At 42.1% G+C, this 25,747-nt stretch overlaps 1 long non-coding RNA gene across 1 annotated transcript in view; it reads right to left on the bottom strand.

Annotated features, from left to right (window-relative positions):
• The window catches only part of LOC128315219 (uncharacterized), a 35,823-nt gene extending 31,772 nt beyond the window's left edge, over positions 1–4,051 (bottom strand). Inside the window, exon 1 of the long non-coding RNA XR_008297756.1 lies at positions 3,404–4,051. This is a non-coding gene — a long non-coding RNA (uncharacterized LOC128315219). The remainder of the gene's footprint in view (positions 1–3,403) is intronic.
• Positions 4,052–25,747: the final 21,696 nt, after the last annotated feature.

Here is a 25,747-nt window from a genome sequence, read left to right as displayed (position 1 = left end):
AGCCTTCATTAGATGATTACAGCTTTGGGATTTGATGGATGGAACAAACGGTCCTGTCACTATATTTCTGAGCTGGTCCGTAGCTACTCAATAATTACCAGGCAGCAGAGTGGGGCATGTTGAAGACGGCTAATGAATTATCATCTTTAAGCCTCATTAGGCTTCTTGATGGCAAAACCTCCCCTTGACAAGATCTCCTCTGACATGATTTTCCAAAGACCCTTGTTGCCTGTCAGGCATGAGACTATCTCTGCATGCATGAAGATAGTTTGGAAACCACCCCGGTTTCCTGCTATGCCATTGTCTCCCTCATTTGCCTTTGCTATAGCTTTGTATGTGTGCATCTGTGATATACGTGTGTCTACTCAGAGGTAGACTGAGGTCTCTGGAGAAAATAAAAGAAGGGCAATACTAAATTCCATCATAGAATTGAATTTTCTGGTTGGAAATTATTTTAGACTCATCCCGAACTATTGCTTTTCGCTTTCAAATCGATTTTCCTCCCATAAGTAAATGGCAAAATGATCCCCCCCACCCCTGCCCCAGTTCTTCTGGCCAAAAGCCCAGGCATTCTCCTTGCGACCCATTCCCTCTTAGCCCTCACATTCAATCCACCAGCAAATCCGGTTGGCTCTGCCTCCAAGAGGTATCCCCAAACTCTGCCCTCTTCTCTGTATCTCCATTACCATATCTCTAGGCTAAGCCATCCCCACCTCTCTCCTGACCTACTGAAACCACCTCATCCCTTGGTCTCCTGCTTCCATTCGTATCCCCTTAAGATCCATTATCCCCAAAGTAGCCAGAATGAGCTTTATGAAAATAAAGCAGGTTGTATCATTCTCCTGCTACAACCCTCCCCCCACCCCGACCCCAATAGCATTCTGTAGCAAGTAGAGTATAGTGCAGACTCCTTTAGCTGGTCTACACAGCCCTCTAGGAACTGACCCTCGTCTACCCTTCAGACCCCTCCTGGCATTCTCCCTACTTTTCACCACCCGCTGGACCGGCCTAGCTCATACCCACCTCACAGCTTTTGTGCTTCCTCTCCTCTCTGCCTAGAGCGTTCTTTCCCCTGGGCTTCACATGGATGACTCCGCTCAAATGCCATCTGAGAATAATTCCGCAGAGAACACCTCCCGACTTTCAGACACTTTGTAGAAGATCGCTCTATTTTATTTTCTTCCTAGTACTGGTCATGCTGCTGATTCTACTATATTTTTTATGCTTGTGTGTTTATTGCTTGCCTCCTATGACTTAAGTGTAAGCAACATGAGGGCACGGATCTTGTTTTTCCCACTCACCGTTCTATCTGTAACAGCCACAAGGATGCCTGGCACACAGCAGCGCTTACGACTTGCCGATTGAGTTGAAGGAACACATGCACAGGTGGATGAATGAATACAGTACAATTCCTTTCTTTTTCAAATGGGGAAACTGACGTCCGAACCACAAAGAAGAGACTCAATTCTCTTGCTCCTGAGTTTTACGATCTCTCCAACGTATCAAACTGCGTCTCGCCATGGTTCTCCGCCAGGGTGACTTTGCCTACCAGGAGACGTTGGGCAACATGTGCAGAGATTTCCAGTTGTCTTAACCGTGGAGAGATTGCCACTGGCATCTAGTGGGTGTAAGCCAGAGATGCTGCGAAACATTCTATAATTCGAAGGACAGTCTGCCATAACAAAGAATTAGTTAGGTGGGCAAAAATGTCTGTGGTGTTGAGGTCGAGATCCCCTGACAGCACTCGGAAAGGCAGCATACGCCTCCCACATTCTTTACTCTTCCTCTGAGCCCCTGGAAACCTTAGGGAGGACTGCTTCCATGTCTCTACTGAAAATGAGCAACAGCCCTCATCCAGGAAGGATGCTGTCTTTGACCACTAGATTAGTCTTTTCCCTCTCTCAAGTAAATCCTGCAAAATCTAATTAGCATAGGGCATGCTACAGAGTTGACATTCAACTAATAGAGGTTATGAAATCTGGTCAAGAAATTCGTTGCCCAAACCGTCCTTTCTGCTCATTTGTCTTCTACCTTTCTTTCCGTCACGAATTCTCCCACTTCCAGGAAGCCTTTCCCGAGTTCCAGGCAGAGTTCATGTCTCCCTACACCATATTCTCTTAGCACTCAATTTATATTAATTAAAATACTACCTTAAGCCCGAGAGTTGCTCATTTTCCCACCATTTCCGGTTTCTGCACTCCTTGAGGCAGGGCACAGAGTCTCAACAGGGCACTGGGCAGAGAGTGGGTGCTCAGCAAGTACCTTCTGGAAGGAAGACACATGTCTCGACAGGCTACGTATCCATTTACAGTGACAACAAAGAAAACCTTGCAAAATGAACACGAGAAAAGGAAAAACTTCCCCCTTTCACTGCAGCCAAAGAAGTTGGGAGGCAGGAGCGTTAACTGACACATCTTTTCAGAATATTGCTTCTCTTTTGTGGAGGAATGAGGCAGGCAAGCGGAATCAGCCCTCCCACCCACTGGGGAACAGTCGGGATGAGTAATTATCTCTAAGTTGGTGGTGGGGGTCCCTGGAGCTGGAGAAACAGCGTGGTCTCTGCAAATCCCTAAGCTGATGACAGGGACAGGGCGGGAGGCAGGCTGTGTTATCAGTACCCCAAGGGAGATAAGGAAAACAAAGTAGCAACCCTCATACTGCTTTCCCAGGAAGCCAGCCGGCTTGCCTTAAGCCTAGTGTGCTATTTAACTCAACACAGCTGCAAACAAACAAGATTAGAAATGAACGATAGATTTCCTTTTAAAATGTAACATGAAACAAAAGCACCTTTTTTTTTTCATCATCGGGAGCAAAAGATCGGAAATGCCTGCTTGAGGAAAACAATTCCAACATACCAATTCCTTCCACGTTAGCTCAAATTACTTGTTTAAAACACAAAACACTGAACCCTAGAAAGGCCTTTAGAAATATGGTGCTGTTCCTCTGTCTCTCTGTCTCAAAAATAATTAAACATCAAAAAAAGGGAAGGGGGGGCCCCTGGGTTGGCTCAATCGGTTAAGCCTCTGACTTTGGCTCAGGTCAGGATCTTGCAGTTTGTGGGTTCAAGTCCCACATCAGGCTCTGTGCTGACAGCTCAGAGCCTGGAACCTGTTTCGGATTCTGGGCCTCCCTCTCTCTCGCTGCCCCTCCCCCACTCGCACTCCGTGTCTCTCTCAAAAATAAACAAACCTTTAAAAAAAAATTTTTTTTTACAGAAGTATGGTGATGTGCCCATTTTATGGACGAAGAAACTAAGATCTGGAGAGAAGAAAGGACGAGCCAGGAATCACACAGCACACCAATGGAAATGAGAATCTCGAACTGACTTTCCTGTCCCCAGTTCCTATTGTGCATGTGTGGTGTGGAGCAAAGGCAAGGTTAACGGACCAGACAGTCTACATACCTGGGCTCCAGATTTGATCGAATGGTAAACTGTGTGATATTGGGCAAGCCACTTCTCCTTGCTTCACCTTCCCCATCCATCAAGTAATCCGTTTGGCCTGAATGACCTATAAGGCTTCCCCCAGTTCCAAAGTTGTATAACTATGACTTCAGCACATGCTAATAATAAACAAACACATCAAAATATAGAGAGTACGTCCTGTATACCAGATCCCGTGCTAAACATTTTTTTCACCCAATACCTCATGTAATTTTTTATAACCCTATAAAACAGGCATGTTTATTACTGCCGTTTACATGTGAGAAAGCTGGGAGTCAGGTTACCTAACTGGTCACAGTGGAGTCAATTGGTGTGTGTTGACAGTGGGATTGAACAGCTGCCTGTCTGACCTCAGGGATGGAAATTACAAGTTCAACAAGTATTTAAATGTTAATTCTGCTCACTTCCTCCAGGAACTGAGACCTCACACCCATCACCGCAAAAATCACTCTGGGGCACTCTGGGACAAAAAATAGCTTCTCTCACTTGGACCCATTGATCCAATGATACTCAAAACCACCAAGAAGTCTAACACTTATTCCATAAAACAGTTCTTTAAATAAGGGAGAATTGTGTTTGTGACCCTTATTCTGAGCATCTTCTCTTTTGTGAATTAAGATTTCTAATCACTCCTCTGGTTCTTTGTTTGGACCTACTTTCAACTCCCTTCTTACCCCAGCAGAATGCATCTGCCCACACTCAACGTATCTCACACTTTCAACTTAGAGTATTATTACTGATTAAATCTCTAGTGTTTGCAAAGAGTGGAAGCAGAGATGATGATTTCAGCACAATGTGAACAGAGGATCTTTGTTTGGGGCCGTGATAGAGTCACAAGACCTGCTTGTCCTCCCATCTGAAACAACATTTTCTTAAAGAGACCAAATGAACCAGAGACAAGAAATAGTAAAAGTGAAAGCGTATGAAATGAAAACCAGAATTATAATAGAATCAATGATTTGAGAAAGTGTTAAAATTGGTAAACCTCTAGCCATACTGATCAGGAAAAGGTAGGAAGAAAGGGAAAAAAAGAGCATCACTGTAGATTTTAATTGATATTAAAAGGATAAAAAGTAAATACTATGAGCAACTTTATGCCAGTGACTTTGACACAGTATTTGAAACGGACAATGCCTTGAAAAACACAAATCACCAAAGTTCACTAAAAAGAAAAGAAAACCCAGATATACCCAGGTTTATTAAAGAAACTGAATCAATAATAACCATCCAAAAAAATCACCATGCCCAGATGGTTTCATGGTGGATTCTACCAAGCATTAAAAGAAGAAATGATGATAATTCTCCATCATATCTTCCAGAAAATAAAAGCAGGGAGAACGCTTCGGAACTCATTCCATGAAGCCAACATTGTCCTTGATACCCAGACTAGACAGAGATATTACATTAAACAAACAAACAAAGGGTAAACAAACACCCCTCCTGATACAAAAATTCGTAACAAAATTTTAGCAAAACTTAGCAGAATAGAAAGAGGTCAACACATGATGATTAGGTAAGGTTTATCACAGAAATACAAGTCTCCTTTAACATTTGAAAACGAATCGGTGGAATTTACTGTATTAGTGGACTAAAAAAGAAAACCTGCATGATTATCTCAACAGACACAGAAAAAGCCTTTGACAGAATTTAATGTCTACCCATGATTAAGAACTCCTAGCAACCTAGAAATAGAAGAAACTTGTTCAAACTTATGAAGAGCCTTTATAAAAAGCTTTTGACTAAGATCATATTTGACAGTGAAGATCGAATCAGAGAAAAAGCAAGAACGCCTGTTCTCAATGCTTTTCTTCAGTGTTGTACTGGAAGTCCCAGCCAGTGCAATAAAGGAGGAAAAATTTCCATACAAATTAGAAAAGAAGAAGCAAATTATCATTATTGGAAGACGGTATAATGTATTTGTAGAAGATCTTAAGGAATCTCCAAAACAGCTGCAAGAACTGGTAAGTTCTTGACAAACTTGAGTTTATCAAATTTGTAGAATGCATGTTGTCTTCATAAAAATGGTTTAGAAGCAATAAAAATTAATTGTAAGTTAGCAATGGACAACCATAAAATAGAATTAAAAACAGCAGCTTATCATATCCTCAAAATATGAAGCCGTTACGGATAAGTTTGACAAAAGATGTGCAAAGCTGAAAACCACTGAAAACCTGAAAACACTGAAAACCACAAAACAACGAGGCATGTAAAAGAGCTCCTAACGGAATGGGATATACCACACACATAGATTGGAAGGCTCAATATTTTTAAGAAGTTAATTCTTCCTAAACTGCTCTATAGATTCAATGCAATCCCAATTAAAACCCCAGTAAGCATTTTTTAATACAAATATAACATTTCAAGACAATTCCAAAATCTGTATGTCAATTCAAAGGACCTACGAGGGCCAAAACAAATTTGAAAAGCAAGCATAAAGTCCTTAATACCACCCAATTCCAGAACTTATGAATCTATAATGATCAAGACAGTACAGAATTGGCATAAAGTTAGAGAAACCTATTAATGCAACAGAATAGAGTATAGAATTCCACCCACATGTAGATACGTGGTCAATGGGTTTTTGACAAAAACGCAGAGGAAATTACATAGGGGAAAGGATACATTGTCGACACATGTGCGGGTACAGTTTGATAGCCCTTTGCAAGGCCAGTTAACTTCAACTCTTACCACAAAAGAAAAAAATTAACTCACATGAAATATAGACTTAATTGTGAGCTAAAACTATAAAACATTTGGAAGGGAAAAGTCTTAGTGACCTTAAGTTAGTTAAGGACTTCTTACATAGTACGCTGAAAGCACAAAATATGCTTTATTATGAAATAAAAACATAGGCATGTCGAATGTCATCAAGATTGCTCTTTGAAGGATATTGTGGGTTTTTTTAAAGCTTATTTACTTATTTTGAGAGAGCGCAGGGTCCTGTGTGTGTGTGAGTTGGGGAGGAACAGAGAGAATGGGTGAGAGAGAACCCCAAGCAGGCTTGCGCTGTCAGCACAGAGCCCAGCTTGGGGCTTGATCTCACAAACTGCAAAATCACTACCTGAGCTGAAACCAAGAGTCGGATGCTTAACCCACTGAGCCACCCAGGTGTCCCATTCTTCAAAGGATATTGTTAAGAGAATAAAAGTGAAGTCACAGATTAGGAGATAACATTTGCATAATATATAGCTGACAAAAGGCTTTTATCCAGAAAATATAAAAAAGGGTTACAATTCAAACAGGAGAAGACAACCTAATTTATTTAAATGTGCAAAGAATTTCCACTGGCACCTCACTGAACAAGATATATAGATGGTTTATAAACTTATGAAAAAAATGTCTAATTTCACTAGTGACTTATTAAATGCAAAATAATGACAGGGACACTTGGGTGGGTCAGTTGTTAAGCGTCTGAAATTCTAGATTTCAGTTCAGGACATGATCTCGAGGTTTGTGAGGTTGAGCACCCCCCATCAGGCTCTGCAATGACAGCGTGAAGCCTGCTTGAGATTCTCTCTCTTCCTGTCTCTTTGCCCGTCCCCTGCTCACACACACACATTCTCTCTCAAAATCAATCAATCAATAAAAAAAAACTCTAAAATAATCACAATGAGATACAATTATACATTGACTAGAATGGCTAAAAATGTTTAAAAAATAGGGGCACCTGGTAGCTCAGTCTGTTGGTCACTGAACTCTTGATTTTAGCTCAGGTCATGATCCTGGGGTGTGGGATCGACTCTTTTGTCAGGTTCCGTAATGAGTGTGGAGCCTGTACCTGAGATTCTCTCTGTCTTGCTCTGCCCCTCTCCCCAGCTTGCACTCTCTCTCTCTCTCTCTCCCTTTCTGTCTCTCTCTCTCAAAAAATTAAAAAATAATACAAAAGATAATTCCAAATATTGATATAGATGTGGAGCAACCCGATCTCTCATACATTGCTGGTGGGAATATAAAATGTTATAACTACTCAAAAAGTTAAACGCACACCTACCATAAAACCCAGTCATTCCACTCCTAAGCATTTCCTCAAAAGAAATGAAAGTATATATTCACAATTGGAGTTGTATATGAATATTCATAGCAGTCCTATTTGTATCAGCCAAAAATTGGGCTCCACCTGTCTAATATCAAGGCAGTACAAACAATTTGTGGCAAATCCATACAATGGAACAATATTCAGCAATAAAAAGGAACAGATTATTGATATATGCCGCAGCACGGATAAATTTCAAAATATATTGAATATGAAAAGCCAGACAAAAAAAGAGTACACAGTGCATGATTCCATTTGTATAAAATTCTTAAAATATGAGGACTAATCTACAGAAGGCTAATCAGTGGCTTCCTGCAAATAAGAGTAGCGAGAAGGACATATTACAAAATGTCATGAGGAAAATTTTTGGAAAGATGAGAATCTTTGTAATATTAATTGTGATGTGGTTATAGGACATATCTATATGTCCAAACGTGTCCCCTTTTATGCTTTAAATGTGTGCAGTTTATTGTACATCTATTATACCTCAATAAAGTGGCAAATAATTTGTTTTAAAATTATTTAAATATTTAAAAGGAAGGAAAATATTTAAAAGGGAGGAAAAGAAGGAAGACTAAAAATTTTATAACAGTGAGGTTGACAGAATCCTCAATGAGAAAAGCGCAGAAGAGGAAAAGACATTGAGAAATTGGTGGGAAGAAAATCCAAGACAAAGTCATGATGTATTAGGGACAGGGCTTTGAATCAACAGCATTCGATCAGCCATGTTTTAAGTCCTAGGTTGGTTCATATTGGTTTATGCAAGAGATTGTCTGAGAAGGAGCTTTAGCAGTGGTTTTAGAGTGTAGGCTGCAATGCGACACATGATACCTGAGCAGAGCATAAGAAAGAATATGAAATCCTAGGCTTAAAAGTGTCACTTTATCACACACTCCTCCTCCAAGCAGAGTTTATGTTAGAGACTATTGGAGAAGAAAGCTGTACCACATCCATTTCTCCAAATGGTGTTTGTAGTATTGAAGAATATCTAACCACCCTCCAAGGGACTTGGATTCATTGACTCCCCTCTCTCTTCACCTCCTGTGGCAGCCATGGAAGAGAGCCTCCACCTGCAGTGTCCTTAGGTCCATCATAGCATTTGAGCTGAGGTCATTTTCTGGCAGTCTGTGGTCAATGAATGACCCTTACCACGTCTGCCCAATGTGGGATTCCCCACAAGATAATCCTGGGATCAGAGCTGTCCAATGGGTTGATCAAAATGCTCTCAGAGTTTCACCCAAATCTGTTTCTTCCTATCTGATCATCTTTCCTTCTCCCTCTCCCTTCATAGATATCAGGCCCACAGCATGGTCAGCTCTCCCTATCCGCTTTCTCTCCCTCTCCTCTTTATCTTTCACAGGCATTACTCTCAATGCATCTTCCGCACTTCTCTGTCTTGACATCTGCTTCCTGGCGGACCTGAACTAATATGCACCCTGTCACTCCTTCACATCAACAAAGTCTCCAAGTTCTCCAACGTCACTACCACTGCCTTCCGTCAGGCTGCCCTGATTTCACCGCCCAGGAACGTATCCTGAAATGGTCAGCCGTTGGACTTGAATTCCAAAGTTGGTGGTATGCTGGGAACAGAGTGGTTGCTTGTCTGGTCTGGAGATCGGAACAAGAAGGCTACACTTTCCTGAAAACAAGATACGATTTGGAATGGAGCTACTTTGCAGTCTGACTGCAAAGCCCTGCTCTGATAATTTAGCTGGCGTCTAATGTTCCACGTCCCAACGTTACCTTGCTTCTTTTCCATCTGAAACGAGAACAGTGTAATCACAGTCTCTGCTCTTCTTTGCAAAGAATCGGAGAGGCTGGTGAGAATCTTGTTTGTAGAGTGCTGAGAGCTCCTTACAAGTTCTGATAATCTTGTGTCTATGGATAAAAATGATGACCTGCCACTACGCCCGTATGTGCCTTTCATTCTGGCTCCAAATAAGGCCTGGCTGCCCGCGTCTGGTGCTTACAATTCTCCAATCTTGTCTTTCGGTACCCTTCTCCTCCTACGTCTGTTCCAGCCAAATGGAGCCACTCACTCATCCCCAAGCACAGTCAGAGCTTTCTCACTTCAGTAACTTCACTCATTATCTTTCCTCTGTCTGGAAACTCCTCGTCTCTCGCTCCCAAAGCTGCCTGTCCAAATTCCAGCTATCATTTAAAGCCTATCCAAAATATGATATCCTCTAAGAATCCTCAGAGGTACCTTCTCTCTCTGCTATGATTTCACAGTTTTTTTTTTTTTTTTTTTTTTTGTATATTTCTCATAGGTTCATTGGTTTCCATCCTGTCTTGTGTTTATTAGGCACATGTCTTGTACCCTCCCCCACTAGGGCTATCAGCTCCTTGCCCATCTTTTGATCCCTCTCCCAGTGCACCCACAACCTAAGGGGGCTGCACTGAATGCGTGCATTATTTTCAAAAGTGGTGATGGGTTCCCTTGCACATTTCCATAGCGTGCCTCTTTGAGACCCAAGGTAACAGCCTAGAAGGGCTGCTAGAGAGGGCTCTAGGCAGCTTTGCCAGGAAATTGTTTTTCCTGGGCAGGGCCTGCTGTGCAAGCATGTGAGCCTTGCATCATTATCACAGTCCTCTGGTCAAACTGGCTGAAACAGTAAAAGAGCCGAAGGTCTCCAAGATTCACATGAGGGTATGAATGACCATCATTGCTAAAACAGATCACCTTTCCCCCTGGGTCTGAGAAAAAGGTTTCAGGAGCTGTTGCAGGTTGGAGGGAGCATCCGTAATAGTAATTTCCATCCCATCTCTAAGACCTGCTGCATTCTGTGTTCTCTCATTCTATTCTCCAATCACCATCAGGCCTGACCTCTGGGCATTCACCACTCACTCTGGAAAGTCACAGTCAAAACAGAGATGAAATTCCAAGCGTGTTTCTAAGAGCTTGACAGTGGTCTTAGTCTTCCTGAGGGTCTCTCTCTCTCTCTCTCTCTGCTATGTGTATCCCAAACCAGCTTCCATGAACACGTTTCCAGCTCAGTAAACATTCAACCAGGAACATATGTTGAGGCCTATTGTGTGCCAATAACAGGGTTGAGCATACAGAGATGAATAGGACCCAGCGCCTGCAGTCAAGAAACACTCAGCGAGCCAAAACAGCTTGTAATCTTATGAAACTTTTTTTTTTTTTTTTTGGTTCAAAATTTTATGACCTTCTTGGATGATCCTACTCTGCCAATTCTCATTTTAAGGTTCGGTTCTGGAGTACTTTTGAACAGAGCAAAACCAATATCCTTGATTTAGATGATCAACTCTGCCAACTGTGTCTACCCAGTGCAGTGCGGTTCCAAACCACCACCCAGAGAAGCAATTTTACAAAAGCTCTGGGACAGACCATTAGCATAACACAGTGCAGTAATCCTGATGTCTGAGTGCAGACACATACAAAAAGGGGCAAGTTGTTCTATCGCTTGTTGGTCTATCCGTGCGGTGTAGTTGTTGAGTCTTTCCAGGTAAGAACAGACAATTCTGAAGACAGTGCGCAGAGACCTCAGGCAGATCATGCGCGTGGATGGTAATTTTCTCAAGTGGGGATAATTAGCTTTAGCTGAAAAGGCAAAAGTATTTCCCCCAGCAGAACAGGAACAAACCTGGTGTTTGTCTTAATTTGCAAAAGGTTTCTAATGGCAGTATTTTTAATCGACAGACCAAATAGCCAACAGCTGCTACCAGCCCGGGTCCCAAGGCTGGAATGCAGCCCGACGATTAATTTCCTGGAAGCCTAGCAAAACAACGTCGGATGCCAGATTCTCAAGAAAAGTCTCCTCTTCGAATAACAAATCTTCCTCCAGCTTTTTAACCTCTTCCCAATGTCTCCGCCAAGAGAAAAGAATCATGTCAGTGTCACCTTGGATCCTATCTCGCCACTGCTGAACCACCTGAGAAACCTATCGTGCTTACCAGCAGAGACTGGGCTTCATCTTGTCAACAGCTCACTGCCCTGGGATTTTCCATTCTTCACATCTGTCATTATCGAGACACACAGACATTCGTCAGTGAGCTGCGCCTAACTTTTAAAGAGCTGCTCCTGAGGCAAACCTCAAAACTTGGAAGCTATTGGCTGCGGGGAATGAACTCTGGGCTGGAACTGGGAGCCCGGCAGAACGGTGGAGTTTTAACTCCCCGTTCATCCTTAAGAAAGCTACGCTCTTTGCAACTGTGTGTGCACCCGAGGTACGAGAAAGCAGCACCCACCTTGCCTACAGGACATCTGTAAAACTCAAATGAGACCACGTATATGAGTATGAGGGCAAAAAACCCGAATAATTAGAGAGCAACCACTGATAGACAAGATGGATTCTCTATGTCAAGGGAGAGAAACTAAATTTTGTTTTTAATTTTTATTTTTGAGAGAGAGAGAGAGAGAGAGAGAGTGAGTGCACACAAGTGGGTAAGGGGCAGAGAGAGAGGGAGACAGAATCCGAAGCAGGCTCCAGGCTCCGAGCTGTCGGCACAGAGCCCCACGCGGGGTTCAAACTCACAGAGTGCGAGATCATGACCTTAGGTGAAGCCACTTAACCGACGGAGCCACCCAGGCGCCCGAGACACTAAAATTTTTAATCGGGCCAAATGACCATGAGGAATGAAACCAGTCAGCAAAGCCTGAGCTGACACGCTTGCACAAAATTCAGCCAAATTTGCAAAAAGACCCCTGCAACACATCCTGTTTTGCTCTCCAGCAGTTGAAACATCCTGAAACTGCTACCGGAAACAGTGAGCTGTATCCCACTTGCCACTCTGTTCCTGAAACTTGCAGTTTGGAGCTTGTGTCTGAGAAGTCTCCTTGAGGGACACGGAGCTTGTGTGGTTTTGCCTATTTACCTCCGAGCTCAATCCTTCCCCTTCAGAGCATACTTTTGGTTTGTTGCCGAAAGCTATGTCTCTGTGGTTTGCAAACTCCGTGGCAAGAAAGCTTTTCCTTGCCTCTGACCTAATCTTTGCATCCCAGAAATTGTTGTTGACACATACATGTGATAAAAGGAAAAAAAATCACTGTACAAATATAAAGAAATGATGCCGTTGATGGTTAATCTGTTTAACTTGTATTTGCCTGTATACATCACATGGACATAAATAGTTAGAGATATGGTCTTTGTTAAATAGCAAAAGAAAAAAATACATGCTAGGGTTAAGAATTAACACAGCTGTATGGGGTGCCTGGGTGGTTGAGTGGTTGAGTGACTGACTTTGGCTCAGGTCATGATCTCGAGGTCCGTGAGTTCGAGCCCCGCGTTGGGCTCTGTGCTGACTGAGCTTCAGAGCCTGCTTTGGATTCCGTGCCTCCCCCTCTCTCTGCCCCTCCCACCGCTCGTGCTCTGTCTCTCTCTCTCTCTCTCTCTCTCAATAATAAATAAACGTTAAAAGGCTTTTTTCAATAATAATAAAAAAAGAATTAACACAGCTGTAGCCTGGACCATATTTGACTTTTAGCACACCGTCAGGTACATGAAAAAATAAGTTTTCATTGAATGGACCTATGTGCACGAGTAATGGGATGCAATCTGGGTATCGGCTTAAACTCCATCTGTGCCTCAGCCTGTGTCAGGCATCTATCTCAGGCATCTCCATGCTCTTGGGGGGCTTTGCTAACCCAGGGCATGACTGTTAAGGAGCTCAGTGGAGGAAACCAACAAGTCTAGACACATTTAAGAAGTGTAGTTGGGTGTTATTCTGCTTAAAAGTGTTGGGAAAATATAATGAAAAACAAAACCTCTTCCCAACCCAGAAAATCTCTCCACAAGGGACATTAGAGAAAGCATCCACTTTAACTACTGACTAAGCATTAAACCATGTGATGCACATCACAAGGAATCTGCCAAGTGATTGCAAAGACGTAAGAGACTCACTCCCTTATACAGCAAGGTACAGGATACAAGTCATTAGACACATGTTCTCAAGGTCACCAATGACTGGTGCTTAAGTTAGAGGACCCGACAGCACCTTTTGTCTAACTTTACCCTGGGAATTGGGGAAACCACTCATGTCAGCGAATTCGCTTTACCTGGAAGAGAAACAAACTTTTCGTATCTTTACGACAAGCGGTAGCTTTTCAAATTGGAGCAACGTACCCACTGAAATCAGCCTCTTACCCTCCTGTGGGAACTGGGAAACAGGGAGTTACCTCCGCTGATGATTGCATTTCACAAAGATGGTTCCCAGGCCCTTGACCCAGACACTCCAGAGTGTCATAAAACTGACAACAGGTCTATCTAGTCTTCAACATTTTATTTATTTTTAAACTTTTTTTTTTTTTTTAACATTTATTTATTTTTTAGAGACAGAGACAGAGCATGAGCAGGGGAGGAGCAGAGAGAGAGAGGGAGACACAGAATCCGAAGCAGGCTCCAGGCTCCGAGGCATCAGCACAGAGTCTGACGTGGGGCTCGAACTCATGAACCACGAGGTCATGACCTGAGCCGAAGTCGGACACTTGACCGACTGAGTCACCCAGGCGCCCCAAGGTCTATCTAGTTTTTAAAGGAGTGCATGTCAAAACGATGCACAAGGACTTAGAACTACAAAGTTTCTAAGGTAAATGCTCTAAGCAAAAGGAAGGGAGGGAAATCTTTTCATTTTTTTTTTCAACATGGAAAACATAGACTCTTGCTTTTAACGTGTATTTGCCCTTACAACAGCCCATAGCTTTTTAAGCAGAAGAATTACATTGAAGACAATAGACGGAAGGTATGAATGGTGACTTCTCTGGTGACAGGAAATCTGGATAATGGTCCTTTCCTTCAGGGTTGGCTTTGGATTCCTACTTGTCCTATGGCAGGTCTCAGACCTTCTCTGATCTCATGACTTTTGAGCAACTGAAGGGGGTCAACTCTCACACATTAGCTTCTAGTGGCGTGTCTGCTACTTTTCTGGATATTTCAGCTCTGGATGCTGCCTTCTACATGCTCTCCACCATCATTGGTCTGGAGGGCCCCATCCTCCTTGCTGCCCCCACCTCTGCAACTGGTCTTCTGTAGACCAGGATGCTGGAGAGCTGCACCCCTACTGGTCACCCGTTGTGGTTCTGTGTCCATCACGTCCTCAGGTTGCTCAGGTTTCCCATGATGTTGCCACGGGTCAGGTGACAAAAGATGCTTAGGAAACTGCTCCCTTCACCACCATCACCTGCTTACCTCTCTACCTTCCCCACTTACTTTCCATACCCAAAGCTCTCTTCTACAAAGAGGGGTACACTTTCTCCTTTCTGCGTCCCACTTGGACCCCCAGCAATAGAATTCTTTATGTTTTCACAGGTAGTTTTCTCTCAAGTAGTGCATAGGCACCCTAAGGAAACTAGTTGGGACAGTTAACTAGTTGCCTCTAGGGCAACCCGAGTCCCTGCATTCCAAGAAAAACCATGTTTTCTAGCTCTTATGTGTGTAAATTACTTAAGAACCGAGACTACTTACTATTCATTTCTGGTCCTCCCAACACAAAGCAAGATTCCCATGAAGAGTAGCTTTTCCCTTCATGCTTGTTGGTTCCCTCTCTAGGCCCCCATCTTCTTCTCCAGCACCTAATCGATATTTAGGATTGTCTAGCAAATAGAAAAATGATGGTAGCAAACACATCTTGAAGTCATAGGGACGTAGAATTTAGAACTGGGTTTAAGAACGGCTGTGTATATCTCCAGGCTTCATATTGACCATCGAATGCTGTCGTTTGCCTTTAACAGTGATGGGGCTCAGGGGAGACCCCTCCAAAATATGCCAAAGTGGCATATTAATTATTTTGAATTAAAGTTACTTAAGAAACAGCAGGTTCAAGAAGGATGCTCTGACTCTCCTCCCTGTCTCCCTGGAAGCAGGAAATAAATGTCCCCTGTGAAAGTTATTGTCCCTGTACGAGGATGTAGAGAGACATCCTTATTGCCAGAGATAGAGAATTTATGGCCAAGAAAGCTACGTAAACAAACTCTGATTAACCTCTTCACTAATTAGCACCCAAGCCTAAGTTTCTTTGTCCGGTCAGTTCTCCATAAATTTATTGTTTCTTTGTCTAAAAGGTACATAAACATCCTGCTTTGGTCAATTCTTAGGTCCTATATCTGTGACACCTCCATACATATGTAATTAAATTTGTGGTTTTTTTTTTTTTCTCCCTTATTAATTGTCTTATGTCAATTTAACTCCCGGACCAGCCAAAAGAACCAAGAGGGATAAGGAGAAATTTTCCCCTTCCTGACAACAGCAAATGTCTTTTAGGTACACGGCATCACACTATGAACTCCCTGAGGTTAAGCAAAGAAAACAGTTTGCAAGGTAAACACATGTCGGTGGACATTCAAAAAATAGTGTTAGCTTAGGATGGAACATTAACTGAAAAACATCCATAAAGGACATAATTGCTGCCCCCCAAAAATGACAAATTAATAGTGTTATAATAAACACGATTTATTTCACATTTTGTTCTTCCTTTATGGTGGCTTTGTTTGCAGAGAGAGGAACAAAAGGAGAAGGTTTTAAGGAAAAAGTGGAGCAGAAAGATGGTAAAAGAGATGCTTAGGTAAACCTTTCATTATATACCACACCTAAAATAAGAGAATCACATGTTTTGTCAATGCACGGATGAGCTGAGGGGAAAGTGAGGAAGCCAGACGAAAAGAAAAGTATGGATCCCTAGGGATAGTTTGCCCTTGCATGAGCTCTGATTGGGGTGGCCTAGTGTCCAGCTTCTAACTGGAGACAAAGTCTGCACTTGGGCAGAGTGGGGATGGGTTACAGACTACCACATAGAGCTGGGTTTCCCTAAGGAGAAAATGCCACAACTCACGGAGGAAGAAAATGACCAATATTAGATTTTACTCCAATTGTGGGTGGAGTAGGAAGAAAATAAAAGGAAAGGAAAGGAAAGGAAAGGAAAGGAAAGGAAAAGAAAAGAAAAGAAAAGAAAAGAAAAGAAAAGAAAAGAAAAAAGATGAGACAAAGGGAGGGGAGGGGAGAGGGGAGAAGAAAAGGAAGGAAGAGAGGGAGGGAGGGAAAGAGAGCAGAGAGAGAGAAAGAAAGAGAGAGGAAGGAAAGAAGAAAGAAAGAGAAAGAAAGAAAGAAAGAAAGAGAAAGAAAGAAAGAGAGAAAGAGAAAAGTTTCATTTGAGAATTCCTAAACCTGGATAGAGTTTGAGAATTTGAAGCCAGAATTTACCCTACTTGTATGGTACCAAAACCCAAACTAAAAATTAACTTCAAAGTAGTCCTGGAGTGCAATGCCTCTTGATGACTGGAAGGAGCAAATACAAGTCTTCTCTGGAGAAATACACTTAAAACTCAGGCCTCCAAGGATTTCCAACCCATGATTATGGCTGCTATTGGAATTCCAGAAGTGGAATATAAAATAAATATAATTATTGTGCCTGAAGTAGTAAAAGGGGGCATTGGAATAAGACAAATGAAGATTGTAAAATTTGACCAGGCAGAGTTCAAGGAGGACCCACCTTTAGAATTTTTATATATCAAAAATATATAAATCAGCATTAGAAGGTTAATGGATGGATTAAATAGTATATTAGACACAGCAAAAGAGTTGTTGATCTCTAAGATAAATCTAAAGAAATTATATAGAAAAAAGAATAAAGAGACAAAAATGGACACGTTAAAAAGTTTAGATACACAGGTAATAGAGTATAAATCTCCAAGTTACTAATCAGAATTTCAGAAGGATAGAATGAAAGAGAGAAAATATTTGAGGAGGTAATGGCTGAGATTTTCTAGGATTAATGGAAGATACCAATGCTCAGATTTGGAATGAGTGGTGAACCCCAAGCAGAACAAATGAAAAGGAATTTACATTGAGACACATTGTGGAGACACTGTAGAAGTCTGAACACGAAAAGAAAGCCTAGAAGTAGTCGAGAAAAAAGATTTTCTGCAAAACCGGTAATTTGCTTCTCAACTGCAACACTCGAAGCTAGTGCTTCGTAAAGTGCTAAACGAAAAAATTGTCACAGTCGCATTGTAGAGGCTGTGAGATCATCTATCAAGAACAACAAAGAAATAGAAACATTTTCAGACCAACAAAAACTCTCACTAAAAAACAAACAAACAAAACAAACAAACAAAAAACCAATGTCAGGTTGATATTCTTCAGAAAAAGGAAAGGATTCCAGAAGAAAGATCTGAGAAGTGAAAGGAATACCAAATATAGAACAGTGTGGACTTGTGGATAAAAGCAAACAGATAATGACTGCAAAAGAAATTAACAATATAGTTCATATCCTGGACAACAATGGCATGTGGGATGAGGAGACCGATTGCCTCAAGTCATTTGAATTTCCTTCTCTTGTTCAGGAGGAAGAAAAATACTTTGTACTTTGAGTTAAAAATGGGTATGTTAACATTTTAAGGGTAGCCAGAAAAGTGGGATGTAAAACTTCTCAACTGGTGGAGGGTAGGATTAGGGGGCAGAGTCAATCTAAAAGATGGGGGAAAAAAAGATAGAATAAAAAAGAAACATTTAAAAAATGGAAAAGTGTATGGGGGCACCTGGGTGGCTAAGTCGGTTAAGAGCCGGACTCTTGATCGAGGCTCAGGTCGTGATCTCACCGTTTGTGAGACTGAGCCTGCATTGGGCTCTGCACTGACGGTACAGAGCCTGTTGGGGATTCTCTCTCTCCCTCCCTCTCTTTTCCTCTCTCAAAATAAGCAAATAAATCCCTTTTACAGAAAAGCAGAAAAGCGGAAAGCATGAAATAAGATGAAAGAAATGAATTCAAACAGGTCATTTATCTCAATCAATGTGGGTGAGCTGAACTCCAGTTGGAAGACGGGGGTTTTTAGATGGGATTTAAAACAAACTTAGCTATATGGTATATACAAAAGAAACAATGCAACCATAAAGGCATTAAGATGTTTAAATAAACAGATGGAAAAAGAAATTCTAAGGAAAAGTCAAACATGGTAGACTTTATGTTAAAAATATTACTAGCAATGAAAAGTTTTATTAAATATTAATAAAAACTTCAATTCTCTATGAAGATAATTCTAAACTTGTAATCACCTGAAAACATATACAGCATCCAGCAATGAGAGAATGCACATCATTTTTGAGCCCACATGGAATCTTTGCCGAAATACAGCTTCATTTTAGATCAGAGAAGTCTCAGTAAAATGTAAGGAGTTTGAGACTATATTCTCTGATCACAGTACCAATAAGTTAGAAAGAAATTTTTGAAAAAAGATGAAAATAGACCACTGGAAACAGGAATACTTTCAATGATAATTTTATCTCAAAATTTTCTTTTAGACTTTGCTGATGGATGATTTTAATAAATTTGTACCTTGTCATTTTCTGGAACTCTCTATCTTATTTTTTCTTTAATATATAAAATATTTTGTTGACGTGTGACCAGTTTGTAAATTGGTTCTCTGGTCACATAGCACATACGTGTGCATGTAAATATGTGCATGCTCACTCATGGGTTGATTAACCTAATTTAATTTTTTTAAATTTTTTTTTCTTAACGTTTTATTTATTTTTGAGACAGGGAGAGACAGAGCATGAACAGGGGAGGGTCAGAGAGAGGGAGACACAGAATCTGAAACAGGCTCCAGGCTCTGAGCTGTCAGCACAGAGCCCGACGCGGGGCTCGAACCCACAGACCGCGAGATCATGACCTGAGCCGAAGTCGGCCGCTCAACCGACTGAGCCACCCAGGCGCCCCGATAACCTAATTTAATTTTAAAAACAAGCTGAATTTCAAAAATTCAGCTTTCCATGTTAGTCCAGCCATTCAATACTCTATCAGTAATTTACATTTGTTTAAAAAAAAACTTCTTCGATGAATTATGTTTTAAAGATCAGTGGCATAAATGTTGGTTATTGTTGTACTATAAATTAAAAAAATACTGTTGTCAATATTTATGACAGAGTTCTTTTTCATTTGGGCTTGAAATACCCCAAGAGGTTTCAAATGGTCCCAATACATTTCATTTAATTTTAAATAATGTTATTATAAATAACAGTGCATAGAATTCATTTGGTAAAGATAGGATCTGTGAAGTTGATGATGATAAAAATGTATTAAATTATAAACTCCAGAAAAGCAAGAACCAAGTCATTTTTTTCTCATCATTTTGTCTTCTGTACTTAACATCATATCCAGTGCATAGTATTTACAATTTTTTAATATTTATTTATTTTTGAGAGAGAGAGAGAGAGAGAGAGAGAGACAGAGCATGAGCAGGGGAGGGGCAGAGAGAGAGTGGGAGACACAGAATCTGAAACAGGATCCAAGCTCTGAGCTGTCAGCACAGAGGCCGACGCGGGGCTCGAACTTGGGAATGGTGAGATCATGACCTAGGCTGAAGTGAAAAGCTCAACCAACTGAGCCACCCAGGTGCCCCGATATTTACAATATTTTAATGAAAAACAAAAAACGATCATGTAAGTGTAGAATGGTCAATGATTAAAGGCCAGAAATAAAAGGACTGCATCCAATATGAAGGGAAAAGCACTCATAACCATTAATTATTTTGGTTCATTCAGCCAGTCTCTACTGAGTGCCTACTCTGTACCCGCATATGTTGCAGGTGTCACTTGATGTGTTGATGGCCCGCATTGTTCCTTAACCAGTGTGGAATTTACTATCTGGGGAGATACAATCTGTTGGAATTGTGGTGGAATTCTTATATTGGAATATAGGGTGATTACAAGAATCAAGTTCTGAGCTTTTGAACAGTGTGAGAAGGATGTGGGGGAACTCAATTCATCACCTGCTGTAGGCATCTTACAGTGGAATTTTGATTTTACCCCAAATTTGACCATTTATAATAATTCTTTAATATCCATGGTTGACACAATACTTTAATATTCATTATCTCATTTGAAGCAGAAAGACTGAGTGTTATCACTAATTTACAAATGAGGAACATAAAGTCCAGATACAGGTAAATCTCAAGGTTGGTACCCAGATTTCCTGAATCCAAATTAGTAGAGATAAAGGCGATGTCACATTTTAAAGACTCGGTTTTGGCATGTGTTTGCTTTCAGCAAATATGTAAATTGAAAACAATCGTCTCCTATTTGCACTTTTCGAAATACCAAACTATCCGGCTTTGGCAAATTTCATTTCTGGCTGACTGCCAGAACTTTTCCCTTCTTGTCTGAGGATTAGTTATTTGCTATAGAGACACAGCCAGAAAGTCCTCGGTTATATGAGCAAGAGTCTTTGGAAGCAAGTCCGGTTGGATACGGCATTAGTCCCCTGTGAACTTCTTGAAATGAGACAACTTGATTACGCATCTCTGTGTTCCCAGTGTTCCCCACTTATGGGGCCGGCCAAATGAAAATGGGTCGGCAATAGAGCACGTCACTCCTCTGTGCCATTCCGGCTGCCTCTGCCCTTGTGACACTGCCGTTCAAATCATCTTCCAGAGCGGTTCTGTCTGTCATGCCTTCGCTCAGAAGCCTTACGTGGCTCTCTCTTGCCCACTAAATATTGACCAAATCCCTCAGTGTGTCATCCAAAGTTCTTCATCGTCTTTTTGAGGTTTATGGTGTTCCACTCATTCAATGCCTCTTCTCCCTGCCCCATAAGCTTTCTGGTCTCCAACCGTGCTGGCATCTCACTGTTGCCATAGCACACTTGATTTGCGACAACTCCGTGTCTTTGTTCGAGCTGTTTCCTCCGTCTAGAACAAGCTCTGCACACACACATATATGGAAATCTAACACATCCTTAACAATCTCTACTTCTCCTTGGATCCTTGACTCAGAGGGAATCTCCTTTCCCCATGACCCCACCATGAGCTCTGACTTTGCTTTGCCTCCATGACCCTTACCCTATTCCACCTGTCATCAGTTACTGAACTACATGTCAGGAGTTTAGGAATGGCTTGCCTGCGGCACCAGTGTGCCATTCATGATGACCCTGGCTCAGTTCCTGCCACATAGTTGATGTTTCATTAATGTTTCCTGAATTCCCAAAAGTCATCGCTTATACCACTTAAGGTAACCAGAAATGCAGAACCCACCTCTACATGGTCAACTTGACCCTGACAAAGTTTTCTCTCCTGAAAAGTGAGTGCGGTGATACAGAGAAGGTGCAATGTGGTCACAATCGCAAAGAAAGGGGCAAATGTAACATGTTGTCTGACCTCTATTTTGAAAAATGAAGAAGACTCAGAAACTCAAGATGGGCATTGGAAATTAAAACTGCTCAGTATTGCCAGAAGGTTACTAATGCAAATTGTCTAGAGATCCTAGAGAAAGTTTTGTCACTTCTAGGCTTGTTTTCCACATGTTACAAAGTTAATTTGTATATAGCTTCTCTAAACTTTTATCCTGCTGACTTTTCATCTCCTAAGTTAAAAAAAAAAAAAATATATATATATATATATATTGAATTGCTCCCGACATCTAGCTGGCTTGATCTGGAGTGCATGCATAATTTAAGCTGTTTGAATATTTTGCCACATTAGACTGAAAAATATCTGAATCCCCCAAACAGTAAAAGAAAATGACAGGCTCAAATGCCACTTGGCATCACCTTCCGTGATTTCCGCCAGGTAATTAGGGTAGTCTCGGAGGCCGGAATGGAAATCTGCCTTTAGCTACAGGATTCACTCATGAACACTCAAGGCCCAGAAACGGATGATTCTGTCTTTAGCTGATGCAAAGTCTTCTTTCCTTCCTTGGAAGCAAGATAAAATAAAAACATTCCTCAGATTATTTGCTTTTTTTTTTTTTTTTAACAGATTTCTTTTTTTTTTTTTTTTGAATTAATTTTCTTTTTAACCAAAGAAAATGGGGTTTGGAAGTTGCTTTCATTAGTAGAATTTACTTACCTTTGAAATATACCAAAAAAAAAAGACACTCCTAACGCCCTTCAGGTTTGTCAGAAAAACCAACTAATGAAGCACTCAGTCTTGTAGTCTCCCCTCCCCTCCTGAGCCTCTGACTCCTCTAACCCTATGTCACTCTCCTACCCACATGGCACAAAAGTGCTCACTCTTCCTTCGCCCCCCTCCTGAGAGTATGAAGACAAGGGGTGCTATTTGAATTGAGACCTGAATATAAAAAGAAGGCAACCAGATGCAGATCTGGGGATTTCAGGCAAGAGCAAAGGCCCTGAGGCAGGAATGAATTTATAGTCAGGAACAGAAAGGAGGGCTGTGTGCCCAGAATACAGTGGACATAGGAGTGCACAGTAAGAGGTGGGGTCAGACAAGTTCAAATCTGATTACCTCTACAGATGCTAAGAAAATAGAGTTTGGGCATCTGAGAAATGGGACACCAACCAGACCTCGGACCAAAGGTGTTTCCCTTTAGAATTTCTTGGACCAGCCAGTTCTAGACAACAATCCCTCATTCATCATCTCTCTTTCCCAAGAAAACACTCCTGTTCTCTGAACTTCCGAGGCAATTCTCCTAATACCCTGTTGGTTCCTGCCCTGGGCTTTCTGCTGTTCCTTTGCCCAGGATATCTTCCCCCCAGTCTCTGTGTGAAGAAATCTCAAGCCCATCCTTCCCAATTCAGCTAAAATAGCCTCTCCTATACCTATCCCAAATAAAGGGGAATGCTTCCACAGAAGTTTGTATAACTCTATTACACCATATTTGAAATCGTGTTTTGTTGTCTCTCTTTACTAGGGAATTAGGGGAGGGGGAGAGGAGGTGACTAGCATTCTCTCCTTGACCAAACTCTGCTCAGGCTCCCCGGCATTCTCCTCTCAGCTAGACCCCGACTTGAGGTTTCTGTGATCATCTTTACATGGCTCAGTTTTAGCAAGAATACTGCTAAGTTGATTTAGCCAGAATCTCCCACCCTCCGTAGCTGACTGTCCTTCATATCTAATCAGCCTCTTCCTCCTTTACCCTCCCTGGGTGATCCCCTGGCCCGACAGCAGAGTTCCTCCTACCCTTGATGTTTTCTCAGTAATTTTCCATCACTCACCCCCAGCTTGCTTCTTGGCTGTAAATTCCCACTTTTCCTTGTATTCAGAGTGGAGCCCCATTGCAGTGGTGCCTACAACTCTTGTGATAGTCCACACACACACACACACACACACCCACACCCCTTGAATAAAGTCTGCCTTATTGTCTTTAACAAGTGTCAGGAGTAATTTTTTTTTCTTTAACAGAGAGAGCAGGGAAGGAGGAAGGGAAGAAGGAAGAAAGAGGAGAGGAAGAGGGGGAAGTAAAAGAGAGGGAAGGAGGGATGGAAGAATTTAAGCTTCAAAATAAAGGAAGTAGCTCATTTCTGGAATATCTGTAGCAAAAAAAAAAAGGGGGGGGGGGCGGGGGGGTACTAAATGCACCATAAAGGATATTTTTGTAATTAACTAAGTTATACTGTATCTGGGAAACTCTTCTTTTGCCTTGCTAAGACCCAAGGAATATAAAATCCCTCCCACACTTCTTTTCAAAGGTATTTGCATATGAGTCCTGATTCCTGCTAATCCCAAATTACATAGAACTGCCTGCCAGCAATTAGGGGTTTAAAAAACTAGAAGCGAAGAAGGCAGCTGCAGAACACTGCGGTGGAAACAAAACCTCTGGCTAGTAACCCAGGGACTGGGTATCTACGAAGCTCATTCAGCAAACAGTCCTACCAGTATGGATCATATGGAATGCAGAAAGGGACAATGCAGAAATGAGATGATTTAAATAAAGGCGAAGCACCCCAGGCTTAAAATGGAGGATACTCCTAACGCTGAGGGTTTATTTTGGTGCCGAGAGATGTAGCAGATGTGGGAAAGGAGCCAAGACAGAGGACATCTGGTCTAGAGGGTTCCAGGAGTTCAAGCAGCCCCTGAGCCATGGTGGCATTGTTGTCTATCACAGTGATTCTCACCCTTGGCAGCTTATTAAAAATTAGACAAGATAGTTTAAAAACTATAGTGCCTGGACCCCAGACCATTTAAAAATAGGAATTTCTGGGGGGGCCCGGGTGGCCCAGTCAGTGAAGCGGCTGACTTCAGCTCAGGTCTTGATCTCAAAGTCCGTGAGTTCGAGCCCCACATCAGGCTCCTTGCTGACAGTTCACAGCCTGGAGCCTGCTTCTGATTCTGTGCCTCCCTCTCTCTCTGCCCCTCCCCTGCTCGTGCTCTCTCTCTCAAAAATAAACATTAAAAAAATAAAAAAAAAAAAGCGGGGGGGCGTCTGGATGGCTCAGTCGGTTAAGCATCTGACTTCAGCTCAGATCATGATTTCACAGTTTGCGGGTTCGAGCCCCCCATCAGGCCCTGTGCTGACAGCTCAGAGCCTGGAGCCTGCTTTGGTTTCTGTGTCTCCCTCTCTCTCTGCTCCTCCCCCCACTTGCACTCTCTCTCTCTCTCTCTCAAAAATAAATTAAAAAAAAAATTTAAAAATAGGGATTTCTGCAGATGGGGCCGTAGCATTAGGATTTTTAGAAAGCTCACCAAGGGATTCTATCAGACACACAAGTGGTTTAAATCCCTTTCCTCCGCCTCATTCGCAAAGCCCTTTCACACGCGTCGGCTTATTGAATCTGGTTTATACAGGAAGGTAAAACAGGAAGGTAATACAGAGCTCAGAGGCGGAAGGAAACTTGCCCCAGGTCACATAGCTAGTGGCAAGATTCTGACTTGGGCCTTCAGACTTCAAATTCAATAGGAACGGGTGTCAGTCCCGTTTAGGGAACTGCTTCTGGGGAATGTCTTGATGGAGGACAAACTGGTCCTGTGGGATTCTGCTCTCCCTTTGCCACCTCTTCTCCTTGATTCACATTCCTCTTTTCTCCCAAGCATTTCTCCCTCCACCCCTCTCATCTGAGCAGTGACTAACCACTCAGCAGGAATCAGGTGTGTGGGCAGCCTCTCTGGGGGGAAATGTTCTTTTTAAAAGAACACTGGCAGGGGCGTCTGGGTGGCTCAGTCGGTTGGGGGTCCGACTTCAGCTCAGGTCATGCTCTCACCGTCTGTGAGTTCGGGCCCCCGCGTCGGGCTCTGTGCTGATAACTCAGAACCTGGAGCCTGCTTCGGATTCTGTGTCTCCCTCTCTCTCTGCCCCTCCCCTTCTCGTGTTCACTCTCTCTCTCTCTCTCTCTCTCTCTCTCTCTCAAAAATAAATAAAACTTGAAAAAAAAAATAAAAGAACCTCGACCAATGAGGTAAGACGCAAATAGTCGGTGCAATGGGGGGTGAACAGTATATGGGAGTTTCTTGTACGATTCTTGAAGCTTTTCCTTAAGTTGAAAATATCGACATAAAAAGTTACGAGGAGGAAGGAGAGGAAAACGCTGGCAGCATTTAATATAGATTCAGTGGCCTTGGTGTGGAACCATGGCCTGAAGGTCTGAAG

The sequence above is a fragment of the Acinonyx jubatus genome, chromosome C2 (assembly GCF_027475565.1).
Source record: "Acinonyx jubatus isolate Ajub_Pintada_27869175 chromosome C2, VMU_Ajub_asm_v1.0, whole genome shotgun sequence".
Classification (NCBI taxonomy): domain Eukaryota; kingdom Metazoa; phylum Chordata; class Mammalia; order Carnivora; family Felidae; genus Acinonyx; species Acinonyx jubatus.
The sequence above is the reverse complement of the archived record's forward strand: the minus strand, read 5'-3'. Positions and strand labels throughout refer to the sequence as shown.